The sequence below is a fragment of the Lepidochelys kempii genome, chromosome 10 (genome assembly GCF_965140265.1).
Source record: "Lepidochelys kempii isolate rLepKem1 chromosome 10, rLepKem1.hap2, whole genome shotgun sequence".
Classification (NCBI taxonomy): Eukaryota; Metazoa; Chordata; order Testudines; family Cheloniidae; genus Lepidochelys; species Lepidochelys kempii.
Window position 1 is genome coordinate 68,736,352 of NC_133265.1, and position 22,784 is coordinate 68,759,135.

The window sequence follows — 22,784 nt, forward strand, 5'->3', positions numbered from 1 at the left end:
TTCTCTTTTAAAATATTACCAAGGAAAGAATAAGTATGGAGTCATATATTTCTAAAAGTAGATGTCAGCCTGGTCTCTGTTGCTTTTTTCCCTTCTTCTTTCTGAGCTTTAAAAGACCCTTGGCTGTATTTTGTTGCACAACCAACTAAGCGAACATGAAAGTTACCAAACAGTCCCTCCCCCACCTCCCAGGTATGTTTACACATGCAGGAAAAAATCACCTGGTAAAATTTATACCATAGTATTACAATTTATTTATACTCTCAAGGCAGGGTGTAATTCAGCAGGGCTGTAGACTGTTTTCAAAAGGCCTATACAGGCTGAGTAAAGGCTGCTTGCCTGAGGAAGAGGGGCAGGTCAGACCCAGGCTTTGCATTGTTTAATTAAAGCATCAGTATTTAAAAAGAAAATAATTGTTTGCAAGATTTTTTATCTTTTATTTCGCTATCCTCCCACACCCAGCATTCACCAGATTGGGCCATTTATATTGGTCTTGTGCTGATCTGTTCTGGCTTCTGACTGTCTTGTCGATGGATTTGGCTTCTTTCTCTATTATTCTACATCATGCTTCTCTGGTTGCCCTCTTTTTCTGTTTCCAGGTGCTGTCCATATTATCACTTGTAATGGAAGTCATATTGGAGGCGTCTTTAAAGCATATCCTAAGTATGTCCATAATCGTCATCCTACCATATTTGATGCTTTAGATTGGTTTGATCTACTTAGAATTTCTGATGTTGCAAGAAATTTTTCCAATGGACTCTGAAGATCTCTGACAGGCATTTACTTTGAAATGAGTTGATCTTCGTATCAATTTCTATTGAAGATTTCCATGATTCGACCCTGCGTTGCATAAGAGAAACTGAAGATTTCCTGGACGGATGTCAGGATAGGCTTCTATGGGCACAAGGTTCTGAAGATTCAGAGCAGGCTGCACATTGGGGACAGAAGGATGGTGAAGAAATTTGGCATCATGTGACCTCCAGAAGAAAAATGGGGAACATCCATGTACCAGCAGCACAGATACAGGTAAGTAACCATTTTCATGTTCTCTCCACAGGTACTAATGCAGAGAGTGGACCAGATGATACGTCTGAGGGAAGGGAACAGAAGGAGACTCCGCTGATTGGAAGGTATGAGATGTACTGTTCAAGGATGGGGGTTCCACAACCACCACTCCCAAGAGAAGGAGGCGGGTGGTGGTGGTCGGGGACTCTCTCCTCAGGGGGACTGAGTCATCTATCTGCCGCCCCGACTGGGAAAACCGAGAAGTCTGCTGCTTGCCAGGAGCTAAGATTCGCGATGTGATGGAGAGACTGCCGAGACTCATCAACTCCTCAAATCGCTACCCCTTCCTGCTTCTCCACGTGGGCACCAATGATACTGCCAAGAATGACCTTGGGCGGATCACTGCGGACTGCGTGGCTCTGGGAAGAAGGATAAAGGAGTTTGAGGTGCAAGTGGTGTTCTCGTCCATCCTCCCCATGGAAGGAAAAGGCCTGGGTAGAGACCGTTGAATCGTGGAAGTCAACGAATGGCTATGCAGGTGTGTCGGAGAGAAGGCTTTGGATTCTTTGACCATGGGATGGTGTTCCAAGAAGGAGTGCTAGGCAGAGACGGGCTCCACCTAATGAAGAGAGGGAAGAGCATCTTCGCAAGCAGGCTGGCTAACCCAGTGAGGAGGGCTTTAAACTAGGTTCACCGGGGGAAGGAGACCAAAGCCCTGAGGTAAGTGGGGAAGTGGGATACCGGGAGGAGGCACGAGCAGGAGCGCGTGAGAGGGGAGGGCTCCTGCCTCATACTGAGAAAGAGGGGCGATCAGCAGGTTACCTTAAGTGCCTATATACAAATGCACGAAGCCTGGGAAACAAGCAGGGAGAACTGGAAGTCCTGGCACAGTCAAGGAATTATGATGTGATTGGAATAACAGAGACTTGGTGGGATAACTCACATGACTGGAGTACTGTCATCGATGGATATAAGCTGTTCAGGAAGGGCAGAAAAGGTGGGGGAGTTGCACTGTATGTAAGGGAGCAGTATGACTGCTCAGAGCTCAAGTATGAAACTGCAGAAAAACCTGAGAGTCTCTGGATTAAGTTTAGAAGTGTGAGCAACAAGGGTGATGTCGTGGTGGGAGTCTGCTATAGACCACCAGACCAGGGGGATGAGGTGGACGAGGCTTTCTTCTGGCAACTCGCAGAAGTTACTAGATCGCAGGCCCTGGTTCTCATGGGAGACTTCAATCACCCTGATATCTGCTGGGAGAGCAATACAGCGGTGCACAGGCAATCCAGGAAGTTTTTGGAAAATGTAGGGGACAATTTCCTGGTGCAAGTGCTGGAGGAACCAACTAGGGGCAGAGCTCTTCTTGACCTACTGCTCACAAACCAGGAAGAATTAGTAGGGGAAGCAAAAGTGGATGGGAACCTGGGAGGCAGTGACCATGAAATGGTCGAGTTCGGGATCCTAACACAAGGAAGAAAGGAGAGCAGCAGAATACAGACCCTGGACTTCAGAAAAGCAGACTTTGATTCCCTCAGGGAACTGATGGGCACGGTCCCCTGGGAGAATCACATGAGGGGGAAAGGCGTCCAGGAGAGCTGGCTGTATTTTAAAGAATCCTTATTGAGGTTACAGGGACAAACCATCCCGATGTGTAGAAAGAATAGTAAATATGGCAGGCGACCAGCTTGGCTTAACAGTGAAATCCTTGCTGCTCTTAAATACAAAAAAGAAGCTTACAAGAAGTGGAAGATTGGACAAATGACCAGGGATGAGTATAAAAATATTGCTCGGGCTTGCAGGAATGAAACCAGGAAGGCCAAATCACACCTGGAGTTGCAGCTAGCAAGAGATGTTAAGAGTAACAAGAAGGGTTTCTTCAGGTATGTTAGCAACAAGAAGAAAATCAAGGAAAGTGTGGGCCCCTTACTGCATGAGGGAGGAAACCTCGTGACAGAGGATGTGGAAAAAGCTAATGTACTCAATGCTTTTTTTGCCTCTGTCTTCACGAACAAGGTCAGCTCCCAGACTACTGCACTGGGCAGCACAGCATGGGGAGGAGGTGACCAGCCCTCTGTGGAGAAAGAAGTGGTTCGGGACTATTTAGAAAAGCTGGACGAGCACAAGTCCATGGGGCCGGATGCGTTGCATCCGAGAGTGCTGAAGAAGTTGGCGGATGTGATTGCAGAGCCATTGGCCATTGTCTTTCAAAACTCATAACGATCGGGGGAGGTCCCAGATAACTGGAAAAAGGCTAATGTAGTGCCCATCTTTAAAAAAGGGAAGAAGGAGGATCCTGGGAATTACAGGCCAGTCAGCCTCACCTCAGTCCCTGGAAAAATCATGGAGCAGGTCCTCAAGGAATCAATTCTGAAGCACTTAGAGGAGAGGAAAGTGATCAGGAACAGTCAGCATGGATTCACCAAGGGCAAGTCATGCCTGACTAATCTAATTGCCTTCTATGATGAGATAACTGGTTCTGTGGATGAAGGGAAAGCAGTGGACGTGTTGTTCCTTGACTTTAGCAAAGCTTTTGAAATGGTCTCCAACAGTATTCTTGCCAGCAAGTTAAAGTAGTATGGGCTGGATGAATGGACTATAAGGTGGATAGAAAGCTGGCTAGATTGTCGGGCTCAACGGGTAGTGATCAATGGCTCCATGTCTGGTTGGCAGCCGGTATCAAGTGGAGTGCCCCAGGGGTCGGTCCTGGGGCCGGTTTTGTTCAATATCTTCATTAATGATCTGGAGGATGGTGTGGATTGCACCCTCAGCAAGTTTGCAGATGACACTAAACTGGGAGGAGTGGTTGATACGCTGGAGGGTAGGGATAGGATATAGAGGGACCTAGACAAATTGGAGGATTGGGCCAAAAGAAATCTGATGAGGTTCAACAAGGACAAGTTTAGAGTCCTGCACTTAGGACAGAAGAATCCAATGCACCGCTACAGACTAGGGACCAAATGGCTCGGCAGCAGTTCTGCAGAAAAGGACCTAGGGGTGACAGTGGACGAGAAGTTGGATATGCCGTTGTTGCCAAGAAGGTCAATGGCATTTTGGGATGTATAAGTAGGGGCATTGCCAGCAGATCGAGGGACGTGATCGTTCCCCTCTATTCGACATTGGTGAGGCCTCATCTGGAGTACTGTGTCCAGTTTTGGGCCCCACACTACAAGAAGGATGTGGAAAAATTTGAAAGAGTCCAGCGGAGAGCAACAAAAATGATTAGGAGACTGGAACACATGACTTATGAGGAGAGACTGAGGGAACTGGGGATGTTTAGTCTTCAGAAGAGAAGAATGAGGGGGGATTTGATAGCTGCTTTCAACTACCTGAAAGGGGGTTCCAAAGAGGATGGCTCTAGACTGTTCTCAGTGGTACCAGATGACAGAACAAGGAGTAATGGTCTCAAGTTGTAGTGGGGGAGATTTAGGTTGCATATTAGGAAAAACTTTTTCACTAGGAGGGTGGTGAAACACTGGAATGCGTTACCTAGGGAGGTGGTGGAATCTTCTTCCCTAGAAGTTTTTAAGGTCAGGCTTGACAAAGCCCTGCTTGGGATGATTTAGTTGGGGATCGGTCCTGCTTTGAGCAGGGGGTTGGACTGGATGACCTCCTAAGGTCCCTTCCAACCCTGATATTCTATGATTCGGTTCCACAAAGGGCAGACGTGATGCCAGTGTTAAAAATTCATATTTTTGTCCGTGCCAATCATGCTACTTTGCCAAATCTTTTCAAGTTTATGTAAGTTGTTTGCTGCTTTTGATGATCATTTTTTGACATCTATCATGGCGTCACCATCATTGCACATCTCACTCCCTAGGTCAGTAAAATGACTTATTTCTTCTAGTGTTTCTTCATCCATTCTAATGGTTCCTTTAGGGACAGTGATAGTGATATATTTTCTCTTCCCCTTGTTGATGAACGAATCAATTTGTTTTGCTGTATCTGCCAAAAGCTGTGTCTTTTCTTCCATTAAGCAATGTGTTGAACTAAATTGGACAATGTCATCAGCAAAAACAAGGTAATCCAATTGTGCTTTATCATTTGTCCGTAAAATTCCTTGGTTGCTTCTGCAGTTACTTTCTTCATGACATAGTCAGTAATGAATGCAAACAATAGTGGGGACAGAACACGCTCTTGCCTTACTCCAGTTGTCACTGCAAACAATTGGCTGATGTTGTCACAATCTTTGACTGAACATTCAGCATTAACCTATAGATTAATGTTTCCCAAACTTACAACAGTTGTGTACCCCTTTTGAGACATTTGTCTTACCGGCGTACCCCTTCTCCAGTGAAGATAATTCGGGGGTGGGGGTGGTAGCCACATTTTTATAACACACTCCTAATTCATTTCATTCTGGATTAAACGTTTATTAGAAATAAATACAAAATTATATTACATACAGTTGAAACAAAAATTTTAATAGGAATAAGTTTTTATATATAGAAATAGTACTAGAAATAATTAAAATAATTGAAGCGAATCAACAGTCTGGCAGAACAGCGTGTGTGTGTGGTGTGTGTGTGTATATATGTATGTATATATATGGTGAATTCGTATCATTCTGAAATTTAAAATACGCTGGTTTGGTTAGGTTAGTGAAGAAAGCACTAGTTTTATACTTACTATTTCGGTATTGAAAAATTTTCAGTACAAACCAAACTATTCAGTGTGAGGGATGGAACTGCTTTTGACCAGACACTATCATAGGGACATCTGGCTCGATGTTTGTGATCTTAAGACGAAGATGGGGCTCCACGTCAATAAGACTATTTGGTTATTTTGTTTTGATGCCAAGCAGTGCAGAGAATCCAATCTTGCACAAATACGAGGTGGGAAAAGGCAGAAGATACTTGACAGCTTTGTCCGATAGAGCTGGATATTCGGAGCTAACCCCCAACCAAAATGACGTCAGTGTATTTTGCTCAAATTTTGTTTTCAGAAAGCTATCTGAAGCCAGCTCCAAGAGCTGCTGTTCTTCTGAAGCAGAGAGGTTATTTGGCAATGTTTGAACATTGATGATAAAAGGGTTCCTTATTCATTCAAAGGTGCCGTCCGTTTCAGAGAAATACTTACCAAGATCTTTCTGCAAGCTTTCCAAATGCTGCTTCATGGTTTGCAACACATCACTATCAAGTTCGTTAGTCAAGTTTATTACTAAGTCATGAAGAGACGGAAAGGAATCCAGTTCACGACGACTAAGACGTTTATGCCACAGTTTCAATTTTGCCACCATGGCGCTCACTCTGTCTTGAACATGGAATATGGATATGAGTTTCCCTTGCAAGGATAGATTGAGGTTGTTTAAATGTGCAAAGATATATACAATATATGCTAGTTTGCATAGCCATTTCCGGTTGTCTATACGGTCTCGCAGGTTAAAGGTTTCATCTAAAAAAACTTTCAGTTCTTCTCGCAGCTCAAACAGGCGATTCAGCGATTTCACTTTTCCACGTGAAAGCCAACGCACTTCAGTAAGAAATAGGAGTTGTATGTAATCGCTGCCCATCTAATCACAGAGCTGAGAAAACAGCCAGGCATTCAGAGGGCGGCCTTTCACAAAATTGATTATTTTCACAGCTTCATGTAGCACTTGCTGTAGATCTGCCTGCATGTTCTGGGTGGCGAGTGCTTCCCTGTGAATGCAACAATGAGTCAATTTTGCTTCTGGCGCAACAGCTTGAATACGTGCAACAACTCCTTTCTTCGAACCAATCATGGCTCTGGTGCCATCCGTGCTTATTCCAACACAATGACTTCAATCCAAGTTACTGTTTTTGATAAAGTCATCAATAACTTTAAAAATAGCACAATCTATAGCTTTGCTAGCCTTGTCTCCAATCATCACTTGCACCATTACTTTGGCTGCAGGTTTTACTAATGTGTCACCAATCACTTCAGCAGCTCCAGACTGTGCAATTAAGTACACCACACTATATGAAGCTTCCAAAGCTTTCATATTTTCACCTCCCATCACATTACAAATTGTTTTCTGGGACTTCTGGAGATCTTTGACCTATTTTTGAAGAAGGCTACAGGTTTTCCCTCATATTCTTTGTTTGCTATTGAGATGGCATTTTAGGCTGGATGGTTTCATACTTTCATTTGTGAGAGTCTTGTAACAAATCACACATAGTGGAACAGGCTCCACCTCATCGCCAGTCCACGAAAATCCAAGTTTAAGATATTCTTCAACATAGTTGCAGGCTTTTTTCTTTTTTTTGCAGCTGATACGTTCAATAAAGTTACAGATGGTTCACACGGTTCACTAATTTTATTGTCACAATTGTCTGATGTAGCCATATCACTGCATTTTTTCGCATAATTATCACTAACATTCGCATTTCCTTCATAATTTTCTTTTGTACATTTCAAACTTCCCGTTTTTAGCCAGCGATCCATTGTAAATGGGTTTAACAAAGAGAAATTTTGTATAAATTTTGTATGTACTTGCTATGATCTTTAGATTACTACAAGTAGTTTATTCACTTTTATTTGTCAGTATGACTTCTGCGCATGCCACAAAGGCAAGTGTATTGCCCGAGTGGTGGTAACACGCACATGTGGTTTGCGTCAGCTCTGCTGTGCTATTAGATGTTACTGAACACGTCATCATATTAGTTTACAATGTAAACCTGTGTGTATTTCTACTGTACAAGTGCACACCATTCTTATATATTAAATTTTAGTGAATTATTTTCTGCTGCTAAAAAAAAAAACTATGATAAAGTAAAATAAAAAATTCTGCCGCGTACCCTTTGAAACCCTTTCACGTACCACCAGGGGTACGCATACCACACTTTGGGTAATACTGCTATAAATCCTTGATTATTCTATTATTTTTGCTGGCATTCTGTAGTATGCCATAATTTTCCAAACACTCTCTATGTATGCTGTCAAAGGCCTTCTGGAAATCTATAGAATTTATTGCAAGAGGGGTTTTCCACTCCACACTTTGTTCTAATATGTCTGAGAGCATTATGGTCTGGACATGGTCTCGGTTGTCTGAACCCTGCTTGTTTCTGTCTAACCTGAATGTCTACCTAGCTTAAAAAACAAACAAACAAAAGACATGGGGAACATATGTTGTGTGTATATATAGAGAAGAAGAAATGAACAACTTAATCAAGGCAGGAAAATATTTTTAATATTTTAAATTAGACTATGAAAGTAGAAACAATTTATTTTTAAAAACTGCTGTTTCAGTTCTCGGCATTCTTAGGTCATTCACTATTCTTGTGACAGACATTTTAACCCAATCACTGACAGTGACTCACATTTGTTTTGTACTTGTGTGGACAAAGGCTCAAAACGTTTGGGGGTATGGAAGGAATGATTCTTGCTGCATTGCTGTAGTCTGCTTCTAATATTAGAACAGAGTGAGCAGTTCACTTCCTGGAGACCTCAACTAGCTTTGTGTTCTCCAGCGTTTTTCATTGGTATCAGACATGTGGAATAAATTATTATAAGTTGCTTGTTAATGTTGAGTACCACCAGGATTTGTAATACTTAATCCTTTTATTCCAGTGGTCTGTGAAGTCTGAATAAAGCAAAATACTGTTACATCACTGGTTTTCATTAAAATTAATACTCTTATGTGAAAGTATTATTTAGTAAAAAGAAAAGGAGTACTTGTGGCACCTTAGACTAACAAATTTATTTGAGCATAAGCTTTCGTGAGCTACAGCTGAAGTGCTGTAGCTCACGAAAGTTTATGCTCAAATAAATTTGTTAGTCTCTAAGGTGCCACAAGTACTCCTTTTCTTTTTGCGAATACAGACTAACACGGCTTGTCAAGGTTCCTCCCCCACTCTGAACTCTAGGGTACAGATGTGGGGACCTGCATGAAAAACCTCCTAAGCTTATCTTCACCAGCTTAGGTCAAAACTTCCCCAAGGTACAAAATATTACATCCGTTATCCTTGGACTGGCCGCTACCACCACCAAACTAATACTGGTTACTGGGGAAGAGCTGTTTGGACGCGTCCTTCCCCCCAAAATACTTCCCAAAACCTTGCACCCCACTTCCTGGACAAGGTTTGGTAAAAAGCCTCACCAATTTGCCTAGGTGACTACAGACCCAGACCCTTGGATCTTAAGAACAATGAACAATCCTCCCAACACTTGCACCCCCCCTTTCCTGGGAAATGTTGGATAAAAAGCCTCACCAATTTGCATAGGTGACCACAGACCCAAACCCTTGGATCTGAGAACAATGAAAAAGCATTCAGTGTTTTACAAGAAGACTTTTAATAAAAAATAGAAGTAAATAGAAATAAAGAAATCCCCCCTGTAAAATCAGGATGGTAGATATCTTACAGGGTAATTAGATTCAAAAACATAGAGAACCCCTCTAGGCAAAACCTTAAGTTACAAAAAAGATACACAGACAGAAATAGTTATTCTATTCAGCACAATTCTTTTCTCAGCCATTTAAAGAAATCATAATCTAACACATACCTAGCTAGATTACTTACTAAAAGTTCTAAGACTCCATTCCTGGTCTATCCCCGGCCAAGACGACTACAGACAGACACAGACCCTTTGTTCTCTCCCTCCTCCCAGCTTTTGAAAGTATCTTGTCTCCTCATTGGTCATTTTGGTCAGGTGCCAGCGAGGTTACCTTTAGCTTCTTAACCCTTTACAGGTGAGAGGAGCTTTCCCCTGGCCAGGAGGGATTTCAAAGGGGTTTACCCTTCCCTTTATATTTATGACACGGCTGCTACTCTGAAACCTATTATTTAGTGTAATTATGGAATATAACTTTATATGTTATAAGCTTTAGGAACATGGCAGTTATTCTTGTGTACTAGGATAGTGCACTGTGTAATTCTGTGTAATTCATGGGCACCAAAAGTGATATTAGAAAAGTTTAAGGTTATAACGAAGGTTTCAGAAAACCTGGATTTGTGCTGGAAATGGCCCACCTGATGATCACTTTAGATAAGCTATTACCAGCAGGACAGTGGGGTGGGAGGAGGTATTGTTTCATATTCTCTGTGTATATATAAAGGCTGCTGCAGTTTCCACGGTATGCATCCGATGAAGTGAGCTGTAGCTCACGAAAGCTCATGCTCAAATAAATTGGTTAGTCTCTAAGGTGCCACAAGTACTCCTTTTCTTAAAGCTCTTTTAGTAACTCTGTTGACTTATTCTGTATTTTCATGGTGTGATGGGGTGTACCTGGACTTTGCTGCTCCCTGCAGGAGGCCCTACAGTCTTACTACACCCTGCCCCAGAAAAGGAGCAGCAAAGGTGGGTCCTCCAGGCCTGCCTGGAGAGGGCTCCCAGGGCCCAGATAAAAGGAACTGCAGGGCTTTAGCAGGTCAGTTCCTGGCTGGGACCATGGGATGGGGTAGGGTGCGGTGTGGTGCAATGCTACTCTTTGGCCAGAGAAGCTTGAGTTTGGTTCTGCTGCATCTGCGTAAGCTGGGACAGACTGGACCTGAGAGCTTTAACCCTGAGGTAAGGGGTGAAGATAAAGGGGCCACGTGAGAAAAGGCCCAGGTGCGAAGCAGCAACAAATTGAAGTGAGCACTATGTGGCTTCTGTTTATAGGATCCCTGGTTTGGAACCCAGAGGAGTGGGTGGGCGGGCTGACTTTACCCGCTAGCCACTGGTGAAGTGATGTAAACCCTGAAAAGGGGACCAGACTCACTTGAATGCCTGAGCAAAAGGCTGAATTTAAAGGGCCCAAAGCTGGGGCTGAAGACCCTGGTGAGGGCAGATAGTTTTGTTGGGCTTGTATTATCCCAGAAGGGGTTCATTTGGACTTTGTGACCTGGGCTGAGGGTTAAATCATTGAAGACCCCACCAAGATTAGCTGAGAACCGCAGGGGGCTCCAGGAGCAGGAAAAGGACTGCAGTACTGCACTCAGCTGCAAAGAGGTGCTCAAAAGGTGAGTGCCCCCGTTACACAGGGAGATACCTGAAAGCAGAATTTGCTCCCTCAGTTCTCTGTTTTATGGGTAATTTTATTTCTATTTCCATATTTATGCTCCTTGTTTACATAGTTTAAGGTACATTTACAAACATTATTTTTTGGATAGTTGGCCAAGCTACCAAAGGCCTTACTTGATGACGTTTCTATTTATCTGTATGCAACATGATGGCTTTTGAATGCTGCATCTGATCAATTCAAAAATGTTAGGGATTTCATCTAAAAAAAAAAAAAGAATTGGAAAAAGTACAGAGAAAGGCAACAAAAATGATTAGGGCTATGGAACAGCTTCCATATGAGGAGAGATTAAAAAGACTGGGCCTGTCCACCTTAGAAAAGAGAGGACTAGGAGGGGATATGATCGAGGTCTATATAATCATGGAGAAAGTGAATAGGGAGATGTTATTTACCCCTTCATGTAACACAAGAACCAGGGGTTACCTGTTGAAATTAACAGGCAGCAGGTTTAAAACAAACAATAGGAAGTATTTCTTTACACAACACACAGTCAACTGTGGAACTTTTTTCCCGTGGGATGTTGTGAAGGCCAAAAGTATAAGTGGGTTCAAAAAAGAATTAGATGAATTCATGGAGAAGAGGTCCATCTATGGCTATTAGCCAAGATGGTCAGGGATGCAACCACATGCTCTGGGTATCCCTAAGCCTCCAACTGCCAGAAACATCTGTGTCTGACAGTGGCCAGTCCCATAAGACTATATGGACCATTGGTCTGTCCAGTGCAGCCATTCTTATGGAATGTTTTGGGCATCAGGTTCCTGGCATGTGGCAGGAGAGAATGAGGTTGCGGGGGACACAGAACCCCTGGCATCAGGGAGAAGGTGGAGTGGTGTGTAGGGACTCTCTGAAATAGAGAGAACTGGGAGGTGGCACACCAGGAGATTGTAGGGGAAATGGCAGGAGGCCTTCGTGTGTGCAATGAGTTTGGTCTATAGTAGCAACTAAGAGTATGTCTGCATTGCAGCTGGGAGCATCCTTCATAGCCCAAGTAGATGCGGATGTTGCAGCATGCATGGCTGCTTGGGCTAGCTGCTCATGTCTTATCCCCTGGGTGTGAGCTCAGGGTGGCTAGCCCAAATCACTGCCCATGCCACAATGTCCACATTGCTATTTTTAGCATGCTAATTCAAGTAGAACTAGCATGAGTCTGTCTTCCTGGGCTGGAGGCTACGCTTCCAGCTGCAATGTAGACACACCCAACATATGCAACCCTCGAATAAAGTAAAGATCCCTAGCCATGGGTGTGTTGAAGACAGTGAACATCAACAAAGGTATCTTCTAAAATCAGCAAAACTCATTTTTCCAGAAGTCTTTTCTTTCTCGCTTCATTTAAATTTAACACAGCTGGCATGTTCCATTTATCTCAACATTATCCGCTCCCCGGCACGGGAGAACTGATGCAGATTGTAGTGCCTGTAAACCCAGGGAAATATAATGCTGCTTTAAGCAGCATTAACTTTTGCACTACAGCTCCCTTTCCTGTCCACCACAGCCTCATTGTTGGACGTAACCACAGCAGGAATCTTAAAGCAGACGGGTGGAATAAGGGGGCCCAGGACAACATGCAGAGGGATAGGTATGCAGAGTCCTTCACAGATCTTGGGGTTCTGAACTGTTACAAGGCCATGACTCCTTCCCTTCCTTGCCACCTTTAATCCTCCTTCCTGAGTGAGAAAATGTGTCATACTTGCTGCTGCATTGAACATGCTGATATTTTGTTGAAACTTTTTCCTTTTGGAGCATTTTTCTGTAGAAGGGAATGATGTGATTTGTGTGCTCAGCATACAGTATAAAGAATCACTTAGTGTAAAGAGCCATTGGCATCTCAAGCACCGTGTCATGTTAGAAAGTGGGAAATTGATTCCTTTAATGCTTAATTTTTGAAAAGTGCGGGAGGTTTAGATCGTACTCCCATTAAGTCCCTGGAGATCAAATGCAAATGTGACCAAAAGCCATTGCCACATTTTAGATCAGTGGTCCCCAAACTTTTCCTCTCACCCCCCACCCCTTCCAGTAATATAATGGGTCCACACTCCACCCCTCCCCCAAGCTGGGAGTGGAGCCGGGACCAGGAGCAGAGCCGCAGCTGGGAGTGTGGGCCGGGAGCCGAGAGTGGTGGCTGGCAGCTGAGCCATGGCTGGGAGCAGGGACGCAGCTAGGCCTGGGGGCTAAGCTGGGGACGCAGCCAGGGGCTGGGCTGGAGTGGAGCTGGGGGGCCGAGCGGGGCTGGGTGGTGCTATCTTCCCACCCTTTCAGGAGGGCTGACCTGGCCCACCTGGGTGTTCCTTTGCACCCCCATTAGGGAAGCGTGCCCCACAGTTTGGGGACCACTGTTTTCGATCTACATTGGCAAAGGCAAAAACATTCAGAGTTAGAGCTGCCACTACAGCCTTAACGCATTCCACTGTTGTTAGGTATGAGAGCACATGTGACACATAGAATCATACAGTGATCTCCAACTTCTGCAATTCCTGCAGCCATAATGGGGTGCAATGGTAGCCCTAGTTCGGAGTGCCCTTGTTGAATGTGGGGTTATAAGAATATTTCACATCAGGGAAAGAATTACTGCGCTAATATGATGTGACCCTCAGCTCTTATTCGTGTAGATGGTGCAGCTCACGGACCATCCTTACAAATATTTCCGGCACAAGATTTAACATCGCCTGGTCTATTCTTGCTGTTGGTCCAAGGATTGAACCTTTCTGTGATGATCTTCAGAGTCCACGTTTGAGGAACTTAAGGTACTGAATAAAACTTTGGGTTAATTTTAATAAGGGAAGAGGGAAGGCTTATTAACAAGCCAGTACATGCTTTTATGTTCTGCTCCTTTTCAGCTGATTGGACAGACCACCAAGGGACCTAGATAAGGGGCACCGTTATACATATCTAAATAAGAAGAGTGATTTTTTTATCAGTTATTTTATTTTACGCTATTACATTGAATTGTGATTTTGCCTGAAATAATGTTTTGTTATTCATCTGACTGTAGTCAGGACTGTGTTTTGCTAACATTAATGTACCTCATACATTATTTAGCTGTTAATTGCGAACAGGAATTATCAAACAAAGGCTGAGACAATTTACTCAATTGCTGTCTGTGCTCACCCACATTAATGATCAAAATACAATACACAAAATGCTGCATATATAAATGAGTACAACAGGAAGGATTAACTGTATAATTAATTAACTATGGTGAATTATCCTTGACCAAGAATGTTACTAAAACGTACGTGTAAGAGCAGGTAAACACTGAAGATGAACAGCATCCTGATTCTTTAATCTACGCCTGCTCTGCAACAGAGAAGCAGGGGGTTTACTTTTACTTTTTTCGAATGCCTCAAGATCTGAGCATGCTCTGTTGGAGCAGGATACAGAGCAGACTGCAGCTCTGTTCTGTGTCTGTTAAGGAAGTGAGCCCCACCTCAGCTAAAATGGGCAAAACATCCTTGGTAAACAGACCATTGGGCAGAGCTTTTCACAATTAGCAATTACTCCATAAACCCGAACTGGCCACTGCCCAACTTGAACTGAATCTTTATCCTCCCACACCATTTTGTTTAGAAACTATTTTTATTTTTAAACAATGATACTCAGTAGCAACACCCATCCTGAAGGGCATGGCCTGTTCTTACAGTAATCCCAACTTTTGCATAAATTAGCAATTACCATGCCATCCCTTCTAACTGAAGTGAAACAGGCCTGTAAATGATGAAAGTCAGAGACTAATATGTAATAGCCCGTACATTTTAATTAATGAAAGGGGAACAAATTGCTCTACAATGCTGTATTGTTAAGGTCTACCCCACGCAAAGCGTTCCTTCCAGTTGTTGTGACAATACATTCTTCATGATGCTGTTCTGGAAAGTGAATGAATTGGAAATTCATCAATCGGGACAGGCTGAAACCTCCAGAAATCCTTTCCATTCCCACATTGGACTCAAACTGAGTCCCAGAGACAAAAGGCGAGTGTTTTAGTGTGTTCAGTTTCTGAGAGCGGGATTGTGCCGTAATTTAGTTCTAGCAGCTGAACTCTTTTGTCTTCTGACTTCAAACTAAGCCTTGAATCCTGCTTCAATAAATGCTTAGAGCAGGTGACAAGGGTGGGGTGTGGGAGATTTGCTAAAAGCTCTTTTCAGCATTATGAGCCTGGGTTTACTTCCACACTGGCTCAGGCCCTGGTATAATTTAGAACTTGAGCGGGGCTAATCTAAACTCTACCAGTTGCCTTTGGCCCCCAGGGGCCAGTATGTTAACTGCCACATGACCTACACCGGGGAGAGTATAGCCAGTTCCATACCACTCAGGAACTCCTCCTCACTAGGACACTCATTAACTGCCTGTTTACACCATGTTTCTAGTCTCTTTGTGTTGCGGTAGTGGGGCCAAGGATCTGAGATATGTCCTATTAAAATGGAAAGCAGAATACGTATCAATAACACAAAACATTCTGAGCGATATCAAACAAATTTAAGGGTAAGGCTGTGTGAGTCAAGACTATGTGCATGAGGAAGACTGCTCACATAGGATTGAGCCCTAGCAAGGAACAAGGCTTTAAGAAGCAGACAGCAATACGAAACTATAAAAAGTATAAGTCAATTTTTTTCTGTAAGTGTTTGATAGTTATGTCTTTCGCACTCATTTTGGTTTTGTCATCAGATTGTTAAATCACATCTTGGAGTTTATCTGACACCAAAGGAACTAGTAGCAGAGCTTTGTGAGTGTGTGTGTGTGTGTGTGTGTGTAAAGCACGTGATCCCTACAAAGTTTTCTAAAAGTTTGCACTTTCAAGATGAAAATGATCAGTCTTTCATTCAGAGCAGTTGAATGTGCAAATAGATTTAAATAGTATCAAATTTTTCCTCGGGGAGAGAATAACAAGACAATTATAAAAAGAATATTTCACAAGACAGACTAGATCCAAAACTCACAGCAAAGTGCTGGAGGAAATAATGTGGGGAGCCATCTTTAGTTCTTGTGTAAATGTCCCAAAATGAAAAACTTCTGGTCTGATGTTAGAAAAATAATCCAAGAGTTATTTTAGGAATATAGCCTCCAAATTCCTACTTTTAAGGTGTAAATCAAGCAACTGTCTGAATTTACTGAAATAAAACAATACCAGTAGATAACTGTTCAGAATTATTGTGACTGTGGCCAACAAATGTATTTCATCACTATGGTTGCAAAAACAAACACCAACCAAAGAACTGTAGTTGATGAGAATAAAATAATTAAGGGAAATGGAACAATTTTACTGCCTGGGTTAGATTAACAACTGAATTATCTGAGGAAAGATGAACAAAGTGGGGTGAACTGGATACAAATACATCATTTGATCCCTAACCTCTCCAATTACACTATCATGTAGTTTAAGGATTTAGTTAAAAACTTGGACCTCACTTGGATCCTCCAGTCTGAAACCACCTCAGCCCCATATATGAGTGGTGGATGGGAGAGAGTCGGCTCCAAATCTCTGGCTCTGAGCTCAGCTCTACAGTTTGGGGTATAAATTAGATCCAAAATTGGAAGGGACTTATTTTCTGTGTCTGGTTCGGACGCAGCCCAAGATGACAAAAATTCTTGAGAACACCTGAGCACCTGAACCTTCTGCCATTCAAGTTTAATTACACCCCTAATTAACAAGTACTAAAATACTGTACTGTTAAGAAAAAGTGTAATTTTTCTATAAAACATAAATAAAAAGAAAAGGAGTACTTGTGGCACCTTAGAGACTAACCAATTTATTTGAGCATGAGCTTTCGTGAGCTACAGCTCACTTCATCGGATGCATACTGTGAGTTTTCACAGTATGCATCCGGTGAAGTGAGCTGTAGCTCACGAAAGCTCATGCTCAAATAAATTGGTTAGTCTCTAAGGTGCCACAAGTACTCCTTTTCTTTTTGCGAATACAGACTAACACGGCTGTTACTCTGAAACCTGTCATAAATAAGAGATTTCTTTTAATTATTGCAAACAGGGCTTTTAAAGAAAATAGATAAAGGTTAGAAATGAAAAAAAAATGGGAATAAAGAAAAGGGCTAAGAACAAGGAAAAAGAGAAGAAGTCAGATGAGGATGAGAAAACAAAAACCCCCCATAAATAACAATCTCAGTCCCCTGTCTTCTCTATTTGTATTTGTCTGTTTGGGGCCCAACTCAGCAAACCTTTGCTTGTGCAAGTTCTTGCTAACATGAGTAATTCCACTGAGGCAAAATCTCTACATGTCTATTCCAATCTCCTTCTCTTCAACCTTGACTGTGCAAAATGCTTCTGGTAAGATCATCTTCCTGGTTCATCACTCTGACTGCTTCAACAACTCTCTTTCCATTACTTCACCAGCTACCCACTCTCCACTGTATCAAATACAACCTTCCCTCCTTCTACCTTTCTGGCCGTTCATGACTTAGGGCCATTAGGGTGGATGGGACTATTAATCTGTCCTGAAGTAGGCTGCCACCTTTGCTCCATCAACCTTCCCAAGTTTTACCACCCACCAATCAGTTTCTCCTTTCATTGCCTTCTCCCAGGTCATACCTGTATGCATAAAGGAATTCTCCCCCGCTCCAAATATCCATAAAGTCACTACCTTACCCTCACTCCTAACCCTCTTTAAACGTTGCTTCTGCCACTATGCCTAGGAAACTTGACATCTGATCATAAATGCACTGTGACTACTGCTTTGCTGTGCAGTAAGCATTTTGCTGACACCTTGTCCTCCTGTCTCCACCCCATTTGTCCACCTGTTCCGTTTTGTTGTAAACCAAAATTTTAAGCTCCTTAGGGCAGCGACTGTCTTTGTGCTTCATGGCTGTATGGTGCCTAGCACAAGGGTGGGGGGTCTCCTTCCTTATTAGAGCCTCAAGGCACTACTACTGCTGTAATACAAATAAATTATACTGGTACACTCATATTTGCATAGGTACTGAAATATGAGGGTGATAGGTGCAGTATAAAACCTAAGCAAACAGAATAGGATAAGGACCAGTTGTGTGAGTAATCATTTTCAGGATTGCCTCCTGAGACTGTAAGATCTTTGTGGCAGGGATCTGTCTTCTCACATGTTTGAAAACTCCATGCACGTGTATGGAACTATATAAATTACAAATGCTAGTTATTGTTAATATCATGATACCCTCTTTGACTCTTATGCTTGGCAGAAATAATCAAATAGAAGCACTTCACATTTTCAAAGCAGGGTACAAACAATTATTCCTTTGGCAGGTAAATAAGTATCTGCATCCCCGTGGTACAGTCCGGGAACCTGAGACAGGCAGGTTAAATGATTTGCATAAAAGTAGCAGAGGAGGAAATAGAACTGAGAAGTTCCTGGCTTCCACTACCATGCTTATTGTTCTAGACTGCGCTTCTGCTAAAGAAAAACATGATCTTTACTCTCTAGACTTACACTGAAACTAAGTAATATAGCCGTATTTTAAAAGAGACTGTGGATTTAAGTAATACATTGATGCACTTCCAAATATTTTTGGCACCACTGTATTTAAAAGTAAAAGATAAAGTTCCATATTTATATTACAGTTTATGGATAGCCATAAACTTTACTGCAAATGTTTCCTCACTGAAAAAGAACTTAAGTTTTAATCAGAGTTGCATAAAATCTAACCCACCTCATCCAAATTATTTTGTACGTGAATGGTGCTGAAATATACCGAAACTAACAACTTTCAAATAGTTTCTCTAGTTTGACTATATATTTTATACGTTTTTAGAAAAGTAAATCATATAAAAGTATTTTCCCCCTAGTCAGCAATAAGAATGACATCATAGAGAGAGAATGTACACAGTGCAGAAAGTGTCCTGCTGGTTTGTATTAGCTTCCCTGGTCAGACACATCCTATGTAGCACTGGGTAAGATTTACCAGTTTGAAAATAGACAAGCAGAGAGTTCATTGTGGCAAGAAATTTCTTTGCAGCAATCTTAGGAACATCCTTGGAAGATGACTACGTGGTCATTCTTAGTCAGACTAGAACTGTGGTCAAATCTGTCTAACTATGATATACCCCATTAAAAGAAAACATGGTAGCTGATAATGCCAGGCACTATTATGAATGGTCTTTTACAACACAGACAGAGAGGTGAGAGCCTTCCTAAGACAGATGGGGAAATTCACCTAGTTGTGGTGGAAAAGACAGGCCCTTTGACAACAGGGGGAAAATATTTTATTGTATACCGGGAACCAGCCTACAAATGATATGCCATTTTCAGTCCTCTGTCACTGGAATGCTCTTCACAAGGTTTATTTCTATGGGACTCTGTTGTTCATTCTCTGGGACTACTGTTTCTTGTGTTAGTGATATAACATATCACACTAGAAGGTAAATCACACATTTCTTTCCTTTGCTGAAACAGAAATGGATTATTCATAAGGGTGAACTGAAAATCTCTGCAGAGAGAAGGGTCTGCACATATATGCACATAATTTCCAATAGTGTCAATAAGCTGTGTATGGGAATATTGAGTGTCTGTAGGAAGTATGAAAGGCAACTTCAGTATTCCTTCCCCCCTTGCTCTCCCTTCCTGAATACAGTACCTGTGCAATCCCTTCTGAAATATATGCAGAGTATTGTAGGGTGTTAAATAGGTTTTATTTTCATTTTGTGGACGGCCTAAAGCTGTTGGTTGACTGACTGGACACAGCCAAAAGAGGTCTCTGTTGGTATCCCTGTTGCTAAGATCTCTGTCCTTAAGCCCTACATTTCCTGCATAAATGATTGCAGCAAAGAGTCCTGTGGCACCTTATAGAATAACAGACGTATTGGAGCATAAGCTTTCGTGGGTGAATACCCACTTCTTCAGATGCATGTAGTGGAAATTTCCAGAGGCAGGTATAAATATGCAAGAAAAAATCAGGCTCAGGATAACGAGGTTAGTTCAGTCAGGGAGGATGAGGCCCCCTTCTAGCAGTTGAGGTGTGAACACCAAAGGAGGAGAAACTGCTTTTGTAGTTGGCAAGCCATTAACAGGCTTTGTTTGTTTAATCCTGAGCTGATGGTGTCAAATTTGCAAATGAACTGAAGCTCAGCAGTTTCTCTTTGAAGTTTGGTCCTGAAGTTTTTTTTGCTGCAGGATGGCGACCTTTAAATCTGCTGTTGTGTGTCCAGGGAGGTTGAAGTGTTCTCCTACCGAGTTTTGTATACTGCCATTCCTAATATCTGATATGTGTCCATTGATCCTTTTATGTAGGGACTGTCTAGTTTGGCCGATGTACATAGCAGAGAGGCATTGCTGGCACATGATGGCATATGTTACATTGGTGGACGTGCAGGTGAATGAACCAGTGATGGTGTGGCTGATCTGGTTAGGTCCTGTGATGGTGTCGCTGGTGTAGATATGTGGGCAGAGTTGGCATCAAGGTTTGTTGCATGGATTGGTTCCTGAGTTAGAGTTACTATGGTGCAGTGTGTTGTTGCTGGTGAGAATATGCATAAATGATTGTAGCCCTGGAAGGATAATCTTGTCCTGCATTTCTAACTACATAAGTAAAAGTTTGAACAACAGAGCATTTGTATGCTGGTGGGTGGTAGACAAAGCCTGCTCATACGCGTACATTGTTCAGACTTTTTAGAGCTCTATGACAACGTCTAGCCAATGACAACTGTGCAGATGTCTAAATAATGATGGCAGTAAGGTCCCACTAGTACTGATATAATTAAGGAGATGGGTTGAAAAGAGACGGAGGAGATAAAGGAGAGCAATGAGTAGAAAAAGCTTCTTATGACTGAACTGTGAATTTTCTAAAAGATCCCAACTCACTAGCATGAGGCATGCTGTGCTGATGGACTGGCCGTGATACACATACAACTGTTTTTGTCTGGCATACAGGTGTTTAACTTGGCATCTGCTAGCTAATCATCAAGCAGCCAAACATTTGGAGGGGCTCAACATGTTTAACAGAAAGTGGTCCTTGTCCTTCTCCATAACAAGCTCGGTACATGTGCTGGAGCTACTGTTTCACTTCCTCCCTACTCACCTCCTTGACTTCGACTCACTGTCCAAAAACCCGACCCTACTTGGTAACTAAGCAGCAGACTGTTAGTGAAGGATTTAGATAGAGAAGGAGTTTATAATCGCTTGAGATCTTTATTTTTGGGTCTGGCCTTTTACCAGTTCATTCAGTAGAAGTGGAGAGGGAGCAATGATAAGCTCTTGATGGTACCCAATATTCTGATTGTTCGTTGTTTTTTTCAGGAGCCGGTATTAGTATTTTGTTGTTCTTCAGAAAGTTCCTTTTGTTTTGAATACTCTGCCTGATTGGTAGAATGATGAGCAACAACTGAGGGAGTGTGTGTGTATGCCCCTTTGATTTGTTTGAGAAATCCAAAGAACAACCAGAACCTGTAAGATCGGGATAAAAGGTAGCCACTTATTTCCGTAGAAAGTGTTCATCTGTATGGTGTTAAAACTTTCACCAGAAGCTAGTAAGAGTGTTTTCCTGAGTATACGATTAATCAATGACAACTTATTTTGATGATCCTATACATGTAACTTGTATCCTATGGAGGTGCTTGGAGTTTGTGGAAACAAAAGGAACTAATATTCATCCCTCCTTGCTTGCTCATGCAGTTTAAACCATGAGCCAGAAGTACATTTCTTAATAAAACTCAATCCTGTTTCTAATTCTCCCCTGGAGTTTTAAATATTACTACTGTGAATGTAGCAGCCCATTTCCTCTTCAGTGATTTTCTTATGTAGTCTGCACGCTCTTTGGGGGAGACAATTTGCCTTGTCTATGGGTCTGATCTTGCATTCTCTGAGCATCCCAAACTCCCATTGATTTGGAAAGGACACGATGGGTCTGATTCTTGGCTGGGTTAGATCTGCTTGTGCTCCAGAGATACAAAACAGCCTGAGAGCTAGCACAGCCAGCCTCTGGAAGACCCCTCAGCATAGAGGAGATGGAAGGTGAGACTTCCCCAACAGGTAGACTATATAAGAAAAAATGTGTGTTGCTAGTTTGATGCTGAGATGTAGCTTGATCGTATGTGTGTGGTGATGCAGTAAAGTGAAATCTTTATGCTTTTTGTCCGGGCACTAGACTGTGGAAATGTCAATACTTAGACAAGAACAAAGAACAGTTCTTGATTGTGTTTTAGGATGTGTACTGACCTTGTGGAGTAGAGGCACTCTCATTCTAAGGAGGTGGTTGTCGTATTCCAACCTAGATCACTAATGTCCGGTATAAATAATGAGTGAAATACAAAATCGCTGTCTACCCAGAACAGAAGGTTGAACTGAGACCTGGTGTAAAAAGATGCAACTCCAGTAACTATTTATACCAGGCCTGAATCCAGCCTGGAGTGATTAGACAGTAGTTTACAATTCCCTTTTGCTTTATCTGAGTTTACAAATGCCAAAGAAGCTCATCCAGACCATAATTTTGTCATTAACAGACTTCTTCCTGTACCAATTTTGGTGGATAATCCAAACGTTCTGACTTGACCCGTCAAGGGCAATTGAATATTGCAAAAGAAATCAAATACCTTCCATGTATTGAGACAGATGAGTACGAGACATCCAAAACTTTTTCACTTAAATTCAGCTCATCTATCAGTAGCACAAATAATTTTAGATGTAAAATTGTGGATGCATCTTTGGCATGTAGCAGTATGAATTGCCATTGCAATAGGATGAAGGCTATTTTTAAAATAGTTTTAGATGAGTACCCAAAATGTGTTTATATAATTACTTTTACTTAACAACATGCTTTATTCATTTTTTTTGGTCTTGTTATTATAGATTTTTTTCCCACTGCCTTCTAGTACAGAAAACACAATGCTGTCGAGTACAGTCTGATAAGGCAATAGG

At 42.2% G+C, this 22,784-nt stretch overlaps 1 long non-coding RNA gene across 7 annotated transcripts in view; it reads left to right on the forward strand.

Annotated features, from left to right (window-relative positions):
- LOC140895011 (uncharacterized) overlaps positions 1-22,784 on the forward strand; it is a 111,580-nt gene that overhangs the window by 19,041 nt on the left and 69,755 nt on the right. For 6 of the 7 annotated variants that reach the window (XR_012154028.1, XR_012154029.1, XR_012154034.1 and 3 more), the window contains exon 3: positions 13,567-13,701. This is a non-coding gene — a long non-coding RNA (uncharacterized lncRNA). Of the gene's footprint in view, positions 1-12,452; positions 12,537-13,566; positions 13,702-22,784 lie in introns of all 7 variants that reach the window. The other variant, XR_012154033.1, reaches the window with a different exon arrangement.